This window comes from Cardiocondyla obscurior, unplaced genomic scaffold (assembly GCF_019399895.1).
Source record: "Cardiocondyla obscurior isolate alpha-2009 unplaced genomic scaffold, Cobs3.1 scaffold81_0_71826, whole genome shotgun sequence".
Lineage (NCBI taxonomy): Eukaryota > Metazoa > Arthropoda > Insecta > Hymenoptera > Formicidae > Cardiocondyla > Cardiocondyla obscurior.
In genome coordinates, this window is record NW_027228821.1 from 20,001 (window position 1) to 30,000 (window position 10,000).

Consider the following 10,000-nt stretch of genomic DNA (forward strand, 5'->3'; position numbering starts at 1 on the left):
TAAGAACATAGACGATCGCCAGCAGAGAGCTCGAAAAAACAGCACAAAACGCGAAAATTTAACTTTTACGAGAAAATAGCTAAGATAGCTTAAAAACAATACGGAGAACAAAAGTTGATTGCCCGAAACGTCCGGAAGCAGCCCCGAGCAGTAGTAACACAGGGCTCGCGGACTTTGTTGTCCGAACCGCTCGAAAGTAGCTACGAGCCGAAAGCAACACGAGGCTCGCGTACTTTGCCGCTAGGACCGCGCGGAAGTAACTCCGAGCCGAAAGCAACACGAGGCTCGCGTACTTTGCCGCTAGGACCGCGCGGAGGTAACTCCGAGCCGAAAGCAACACGAGGCTCGCGTACTTTGCCGATCGGACCGCGCGGAAGTAACTCCGAGCCGAAAGCAACACGAGGCTCGCGTACTTTGCCGCTAGGACCGCGCGGAAGTAACTCCGAGCCGAAAGCAACACGAGGCTCGCGTACTTTGCCGATCGGACCGCGCGGAAGTAACTCCGAGCCGAAAGCAACACGAGGCTCGCGTACTTTGTCGCTAGGACCGCGCGGAAGTAACTCCGAGCCGAAAGCAACACGAGGCTCGCGTACTTTGACGGTCGGACCGCTCGGAAGTAACTACGTGCAGAAAGCAACACAAAACTCGTAAACTTAGCCGCTCGTCGGCCGAAATTACGAAGAGCTCAAGAAAATAACACGAGATTTAAGAACATAGACGATCGCCAGCAGAGAGCTCGAAAAAACAGCACAAAACGCGAAAATTTAACTTTTACGAGAAAATAGCTAAGATAGCTTAAAAAACAATACGGAGAACAAAAAGTTGATTGCCCGAAACGTTCGGAAGCAGCCCCGAGCAGTAATAACACAGGGCTCGCGGACTTTGTTGTCCGAACCGCTCGAAAGTAGCTACGAGCCGAAAGCAACACGAGGCTCGCGTACTTTGCCGCTAGGACCGCGCGGAAGTAACTCCGAGCCGAAAGCAACACGAGGCTCGCGTACTTTGCCGCTCGGACCGCGCGGAAGTAACTCCGAGCCGAAAGCAACACGAGGCTCGCGTACTTTGCCGCTAGGACCGCGCGGAAGTAACTCCGAGCCGAAAGCAACACGAGGCTCGCGTACTTTGCCGATCGGACCGCGCGGAAGTAACTCCGAGCCGAAAGCAACACGAGGCTCGCGTACTTTGCCGCTCGGACCGCGCGGAAGTAACTCCGAGCCGAAAGCAACACGAGGCTCGCGTACTTTGTCGCTAGGACCGCGCGGAAGTAACTCCGAGCCGAAAGCAACACGAGGCTCGCGTACTTTGACGGTCGGACCGCTCGGAAGTAACTACGTGCAGAAAGCAACACAAAACTCGTAAACTTAGCCGCTCGTCGGCCGAAATTACGAAGAGCTCAAGAAAATAACACGAGATTTAAGAACATAGACGATCGCCAGCAGAGAGCTCGAAAAACAGCACAAAACGCGAAAATTTAACTTTTACGAGAAAATAGCTAAGATAGCTTAAAAAAACAATACGGAGAACAAAAGGTTGATTGCCCGAAACGTTCGGAAGCAGCCCCGAGCAGTAGTAACACAGGGCTCGCGGACTTTGTTGTCCGAACCGCTCGAAAGTAGCTACGAGCCGAAAGCAACACGAGGCTCGCGTACTTTGCCGCTAGGACCGCGCGGAAGTAACTCCGAGCCGAAAGCAACACGAGGCTCGCGTACTTTGCCGCTAGGACCGCGCGGAAGTAACTCCGAGCCGAAAGCAACACGAGGCTCGCGTACTTTGCCGCTCGGACCGCGCGGAAGTAACTCCGAGCCGAAAGCAACACGAGGCTCGCGTACTTTGCCGCTAGGACCGCGCGGAAGTAACTCCGAGCCGAAAGCAACACGAGGCTCGCGTACTTTGCCGATCGGACCGCGCGGAAGTAACTCCGAGCCGAAAGCAACACGAGGCTCGCGTACTTTGTCGCTAGGACCGCGCGGAAGTAACTCCGAGCCGAAAGCAACACGAGGCTCGCGTACTTTGACGGTCGGACCGCTCGGAAGTAACTACGTGCAGAAAGCAACACAAAACTCGTAAACTTAGCCGCTCGTCGGCCGAAATTACGAAGAGCTCAAGAAAATAACACGAGATTTAAGAACATAGACGATCGCCAGCAGAGAGCTCGAAAAAACAGCACAAAACGCGAAAATTTAACTTTTACGAGAAAATAGCTAAGATAGCTTAAAAACAATACGGAGAACAAAAGTTGATTGCCCGAAACGTTCGGAAGCAGCCCCGAGCAGTAAACACAGGGCTCGCGGACTTTGTTGTCCGAACCGCTCGAAAGTAGCTACGAGCCGAAAGCAACACGAGGCTCGCGTACTTTGCCGCTAGGACCGCGCGGAAGTAACTCCGAGCCGAAAGCAACACGAGGCTCGCGTACTTTGCCGCTAGGACCGCGCGGAAGTAACTCCGAGCCGAAAGCAACACGAGGCTCGCGTACTTTGCCGCTAGGACCGCGCGGAAGTAACTCCGAGCCGAAAGCAACACGAGGCTCGCGTACTTTGCCGATCGGACCGCGCGGAAGTAACTCCGAGCCGAAAGCAACACGAGGCTCGCGTACTTTGCCGCTAAAACCGCGCGGAAGTAACTCCGAGCCGAAAGCAACACGAGGCTCGCGTACTTTGCCGATCGGACCGCGCGGAAGTAACTCCGAGCCGAAAGCAACACGAGGCTCGCGTACTTTGTCGCTAGGACCGCGCGGAAGTAACTCCGAGCCGAAAGCAACACGAGGCTCGCGTACTTTGACGGTCGGACCGCTCGGAAGTAACTACGTGCAGAAAGCAACACAAAACTCGTAAACTTAGCCGCTCGTCGGCCGAAATTACGAAGAGCTCAAGAAAATAACACGAGATTTAAGAACATAGACGATCGCCAGCAGAGAGCTCGAAAAACAGCACAAAACGCGAAAATTTAACTTTTACGAGAAAATAGCTAAGATAGCTTAAAAAACAATACGGAGAACAAAAAGTTGATTGCCCGAAACGTTCGGAAGCAGCCCCGAGCAGTAGTAACACAGGGCTCGCGGACTTTGTTGTCGGAACCGCTCGAAAGTAGCTACGAGCCGAAAGCAACACGAGGCTCGCGTACTTTGCCGCTAGGACCGCGCGGAAGTAACTCCGAGCCGAAAGCAACACGAGGCTCGCGTACTTTGCCGCTAGGACCGCGCGGAAGTAACTCCGAGCCGAAAGCAACACGAGGCTCGCGTACTTTGCCGATCGGACCGCGCGGAAGTAACTCCGAGCCGAAAGCAACACGAGGCTCGCGTACTTTGCCGCTAGGACCGCGCGGAAGTAACTCCGAGCCGAAAGCAACACGAGGCTCGCGTACTTTGTCGCTAGGACCGCGCGGAAGTAACTCCGAGCCGAAAGCAACACGAGGCTCGCGTACTTTGACGGTCGGACCGCTCGGAAGTAACTACGTGCAGAAAGCAACACAAAACTCGTAAACTTAGCCGCTCGTCGGCCGAAATTACGAGAGCTCAAGAAAATAACACGAGATTTAAGAACATAGACGATCGCCAGCAGAGAGCTCGAAAAAACAGCACAAAACGCGAAAATTTAACTTTTACGAGAAAATAGCTAAGATAGCTTAAAAAACAATACGGAGAACAAAAAGTTGATTGCCCGAAACGTTCGGAAGCAGCCCCGAGCAGTAGTAACACAGGGCTCGCGGACTTTGTTGTCGGAACCGCTCGAAAGTAGCTACGAGCCGAAAGCAACACGAGGCTCGCGTACTTTGCCGCTAGGACCGCGCGGAAGTAACTCCGAGCCGAAAGCAACACGAGGCTCGCGTACTTTGCCGCTAGGACCGCGCGGAAGTAACTCCGAGCCGAAAGCAACACGAGGCTCGCGTACTTTGCCGCTCGGACCGCGCGGAAGTAACTCCGAGCCGAAAGCAACACGAGGCTCGCGTACTTTGCCGCTAGGACCGCGCGGAAGTAACTCCAAGCCGAAAGCAACACGAGGCTCGCGTACTTTGCCGATCGGACCGCGCGGAAGTAACTCCGAGCCGAAAGCAACACGAGGCTCGCGTACTTTGCCGCTAGGACCGCGCGGAAGTAACTCCGAGCCGAAAGCAACACGAGGCTCGCGTACTTTGACGGTCGGACCGCTCGGAAGTAACTACGTGCAGAAAGCAACACAAAACTCGTAAACTTAGCCGCTCGTCGGCCGAAATTGCGAAGAGCTCAAGAAAATAACACGAGATTTAAGAACATAGACGATCGCCAGCAGAGAGCTCGAAAAAACAGCACAAAACGCGAAAATTTAACTTTTACGAGAAAATAGCTAAGATAGCTTAAAAAACAATACGGAGAACAAAAAGTTGATTGCCCGAAACGTTCGGAAGCAGCCCCGAGCAGTAGCAACACAGGGCTCGCGGACTTTGTTGTCCGAACCGCTCGAAGCTACGAGCCGAAAGCAACACGAGGCTCGCGTACTTTGCCGCTAGGACCGCGCGGGAGTAACTCCGAGCCGAAAGCAACACGAGGCTCGCGTACTTTGCCGCTAGGACCGCGCGGAAGTAACTCCGAGCCGAAAGCAACACGAGGCTCGCGTACTTTGCCGCTAGGACCGCGCGGAAGTAACTCCGAGCCGAAAGCAACACGAGGCTCGCGTACTTTGCCGATCGGACCGCGCGGAAGTAACTCGGAGCCGAAAGCAACACGAGGCTCGCGTACTTTGCCGCTAGGACCGCGCGGAAGTAACTCCGAGCCGAAAGCAACACGAGGCTCGCGTACTTTGCCGATCGGACCGCGCGGAAGTAACTCCGAGCCGAAAGCAACACGAGGCTCGCGTACTTTGTCGCTAGGACCGCGCGGAAGTAACTCCGAGCCGAAAGCAACACGAGGCTCGCGTACTTTGACGGTCGGACCGCTCGGAAGTAACTACGTGCAGAAAGCAACACAAAACTCGTAAACTTAGCCGCTCGTCGGCCGAAATTACGAAGAGCTCAAGAAAATAACACGAGATTTAAGAACATAGACGATCGCCAGCAGAGAGCTCGAAAAACAGCACAAAACGCGAAAATTTAACTTTTACGAGAAAATAGCTAAGATAGCTTAAAAAACAATACGGAGAACAAAAAGTTGATTGCCCGAAACGTTCGGAAGCAGCCCCGAGCAGTAGTAACACAGGGCTCGCGGACTTTGTTGTCCGAACCGCTCGAAAGTAGCTACGAGCCGAAAGCAACACGAGGCTCGCGTACTTTGCCGCTAGGACCGCGCGGAAGTAACTCCGAGCCGAAAGCAACACGAGGCTCGCGTACTTTGCCGCTAGGACCGCGCGGAAGTAACTCCGAGCCGAAAGCAACACGAGGCTCGCGTACTTTGCCGATCGGACCGCGCGGAAGTAACTCCGAGCCGAAAGCAACACGAGGCTCGCGTACTTTGTCGCTAGGACCGCGCGGAAGTAACTCCGAGCCGAAAGCAACACGAGGCTCGCGTACTTTGACGGTCGGACCGCTCGGAAGTAACTACGTGCAGAAAGCAACACAAAACTCGTAAACTTAGCCGCTCGTCGGCCGAAATTACGAAGAGCTCAAGAAAATAACACGAGATTTAAGAACATAGACGATCGCCAGCAGAGAGCTCGAAAAAACAGCACAAAACGCGAAAATTTAACTTTTACGAGAAAATAGCTAAGATAGCATAAAAAAACAATACGGAGAACAAAAAGTTGATTGCCCGAAACGTTCGGAAGCAGCCCCGAGCAGTAGTAACACAGGGCTCGCGGACTTTGTTGTCCGAACCGCTCGAAAGTAGCTACAGCCGAAAGCAACACGAGGCTCGCGTACTTTGCCGCTAGGACCGCGCGGAAGTAACTCCGAGCCGAAAGCAACACGAGGCTCGCGTACTTTGCCGATCGGACCGCGCGGAAGTAACTCCGAGCCGAAAGCAACACGAGGCTCGCGTACTTTGCCGCTAGGACCGCGCGGAAGTAACTCCGAGCCGAAAGCAACACGAGGCTCGCGTACTTTGCCGCTCGGACCGCGCGGAAGTAACTCCGAGCCGAAAGCAACACGAGGCTCGCGTACTTTGCCGATCGGACCGCGCGGAAGTAACTCCGAGCCGAAAGCAACACGAGGCTCGCGTACTTTGTCGCTAGGACCGCGCGGAAGTAACTCCGAGCCGAAAGCAACACGAGGCTCGCGTACTTTGACGGTCGGACCGCTCGGAAGTAACTACGTGCAGAAAGCAACACAAAACTCGTAAACTTAGCCGCTCGTCGGCCGAAATTACGAAGAGCTCAAGAAAATAACACGAGATTTAAGAACATAGACGATCGCCAGCAGAGAGCTCGAAAACACAGCACAAAACGCGAAAATTTAACTTTTACGAGAAAATAGCTAAGATAGCTTAAAAAAACAATACGGAGAACAAAAGGTTGATTGCCCGAAACGTTCGGAAGCAGCCCCGAGCAGTAGTAACACAGGGCTCGCGGACTTTGTTGTCGGAACCGCTCGAAAGTAGCTACGAGCCGAAAGCAACACGAGGCTCGCGTACTTTGCCGCTAGGACCGCGCGGAAGTAACTCCGAGCCGAAAGCAACACGAGGCTCGCGTACTTTGCCGCTAGGACCGCGCGGAAGTAACTCCGAGCCGAAAGCAACACGAGGCTCGCGTACTTTGCCGATCGGACCGCGCGGAAGTAACTCCGAGCCGAAAGCAACACGAGGCTCGCGTACTTTGCCGCTAGGACCGCGCGGAAGTAACTCCGAGCCGAAAGCAACACGAGGCTCGCGTACTTTGACGGTCGGACCGCTCGGAAGTAACTACGTGCAGAAAGCAACACAAAACTCGTAAACTTAGCCGCTCGTCGGCCGAAATTACGAAGAGCTCAAGAAAATAACACGAGATTTAAGAACATAGACGATCGCCAGCAGAGAGCTCGAAAAACAGCACAAAACGCGAAAATTTAACTTTTACGAGAAAATAGCTAAGATAGCTTAAAAAACAATACGGAGAACAAAAAGTTGATTGCCCGAAACGTTCGGAAGCAGCCCCGAGCAGTAGTAACACAGGGCTCGCGGACTTTGTTGTCGGAACCGCTCGAAAGTAGCTACGAGCCGAAAGCAACACGAGGCTCGCGTACTTTGCCGCTAGGACCGCGCGGAAGTAACTCCGAGCCGAAAGCAACACGAGGCTCGCGTACTTTGCCGATCGGACCGCGCGGAAGTAACTCCGAGCCGAAAGCAACACGAGGCTCGCGTACTTTGCCGCTAGGACCGCGCGGAAGTAACTCCGAGCCGAAAGCAACACGAGGCTCGCGTACTTTGCCGTCGGACCGCGCGGAAGTAACTCCGAGCCGAAAGCAACACGAGGCTCGCGTACTTTGCCGATCGGACCGCGCGGAAGTAACTCCGAGCCGAAAGCAACACGAGGCTCGCGTACTTTGCCGCTAGGACCGCGCGGAAGTAACTCCGCGCCGAAAGCAACACGAGGCTCGCGTACTTTGCCGATCGGACCGCGCGGAAGTAACTCCGACCCGAAAGCAACACGAGGCTCGCGTACTTTGCCGCTAGGACCGCGCGGAAGTAACTCCGAGCCGAAAGCAACACGAGGCTCGCGGACTTTGACGGTCGGACCGCTCGGAAGTAACTACGTGGTAAAAGCAACACGAGGCTCGCGTACTTTGCCGATCAAACCGCTCGGAAGTAACTACGTTCCAAAGCAACACGAGGCTCGCGAACTTTGACGGTCGGACCGCTCGGAAGTAACTACGAGGTAAAAGCAACACGAGGCTCGCGGACTTCGCTGCGGCTAAGTCCGCGCGGCGTCGAAATTTCACCGCCGGCGCCCATATACCGCCGTGCGTTAGACCGTGCGTCGCCGACCGCCCGGCCGCTCGGTTCGGTACTGTAAGAGGTGTCGTCGCTGCGGCGACTCGTGCACAACACGGTGCATGCGAGCTCGCGGTCTGGTCGTACCGTAGCGTTACGGCGTATGTATAACCGAGCTCGGCGAAGCACTGCGGTGCGTACAAAAGTGTCGTTCGCACTAGAACGCTTTGTGAGAGAATTTAGCTTCGCGCTTACTACGAGAACTTTGGTTCTCTTTTAGAGATCTTTCGGGCGTCTTGCCGACATTCGGCCAAATGTGCGCCAAGCTCTAGGCGATCGTTTCGAGGCCGGATAGCGAAGGAATTGGTGAATACGTGACGAAGAAATTTTGTATCTCGAGGACTCTGCCGTTCGTGCGGTCCGTACGTACCTCCGAGCCGTAAAACAACACGGAGCTCGAGATCTTTGACGCGGAGGTAACTACCGTGCGCCGCAGCGGCTAAGTCCGCGCGGCGTCGAAATTTCACCGCCGGCGCCCATATACCGCCGTGCGTTAGACCGTGCGTCGCCGACCGCCCGGCCGCTCGGTTCGGTACTGTAAGAGGTGTCGTCGCTGCGGCGACTCGTGCACAACACGGTGCATGCGAGCTCTCGGTCTGGTCGTACCGTAGCGTTACGGCGTATGTATAACCGAGCTCGGCGAAGCACTGCGGTGCGTACAAAGGTGTCGTTCGCACTAGAACGCTTTTTGAGAAAATTTAGCTTCGCGCTTACTACGAGAACTTTGGTTCTCTTTTTGAGATCTTTCGGGCGTCTTGCCGACATTCGGCCAAATGTGCGCCAAGCTCTCGGCGATCGTTTCGAGGCCGGATAGCGAAGGAATTGGTGAATACGTGACGAAGAAATTTTGTATCTCGAGGACTCTGCCGTTCGTGCGGTCCGTACGTACCTCCGAGCCGTAAAACAACACGGAGCTCGAGATCTTTGACGCGGAGGTAACTACCGTGCGCCGCAGCGCCTAAGTCCGCGCGGCGTCGAAATTTCACCGCCGGCGCCCATATACCGCCGTGCGTTAGACCGTGCGTCGCCGACCGCCCGGCCGCTCGGTTCGGTACTGTAAGAGGTGTCGTCGCTGCGGCGACTCGTGCACAACACGATGCATGCGAGCTCTCGGTCTGGTCGTACCGTAGCGTTACGGCGTATGTATAACCGAGCTCGGCGAAGCACTGCGGTGCGTACAAAAGTGTCGTTCGCACTAGAACGCTTTTTGAAGAATTTAGCTTCGCGCTTACTACGAGAACTTTGGTTCTCTTTTGAGAGATCTTTCGGGCGTCTTGCCGACATTCGGCCAAATGTGCGCCAAGCTCTCGGCGATCGTTTCGAGGCCGGATAGCGAAGGAATTGGTGAATACGTGACGAAGAAATTTTGTATCTCGAGGACTCTGCCGTTCGTGCGGTCCGTACGTACCTCCGAGCCGTAAAACAACACGGAGCTCGAGATCTTTGACGCGGAGGTAACTACCGTGCGCCGCAGCGGCTAAGTCCGCGCGGCGTCGAAATTTCACCGCCGGCGCCCATATACCGCCGTGCGTTAGACCGTGCGTCGCCGACCGCCCGGCCGCTCGGTTCGGTACTGTAAGAGGTGTCGTCGCTGCGGCGACTCGTGCACAACACGATGCATGCGAGCTCTCGGTCTGGTCGTACCGTAGCGTTACGGCGTATGTATAACCGAGCTCGGCGAAGCACTGCGGTGCGTACAAAAGTGTCGTTCGCACTAGAACGCTTTTTGAGAGAATTTAGCTTCGCGCTTACTACGAGAACTTTGGTTCTCTTTTGAGATCTTTCGGGCGTCTTGCCGACATTCGGCCAAATGTGCGCCAAGCTCTCGGCGATCGTTTCGAGGCCGGATAGCGAAGGAATTGGTGAATACGTGACGAAGAAATTTTGTATCTCGAGGACTCTGCCGTTCGTGCGGTCCGTACGTACCTCCGAGCCGTAAAACAACACGGAGCTCGAGATCTTTGACGCGGAGGTAACTACCGTGCGCCGCAGCAGCTAAGTCCGCGCGGCGTCGAAATTTCACCGCCGGCGCCCATATACCGCCGTGCGTTAGACCGTGCGTCGCCGACCGCCCGGCCGCTCGGTTCGGTACTGTAAGAGGTGTCGTCGCTGCGGCGACTCGTGCACAAC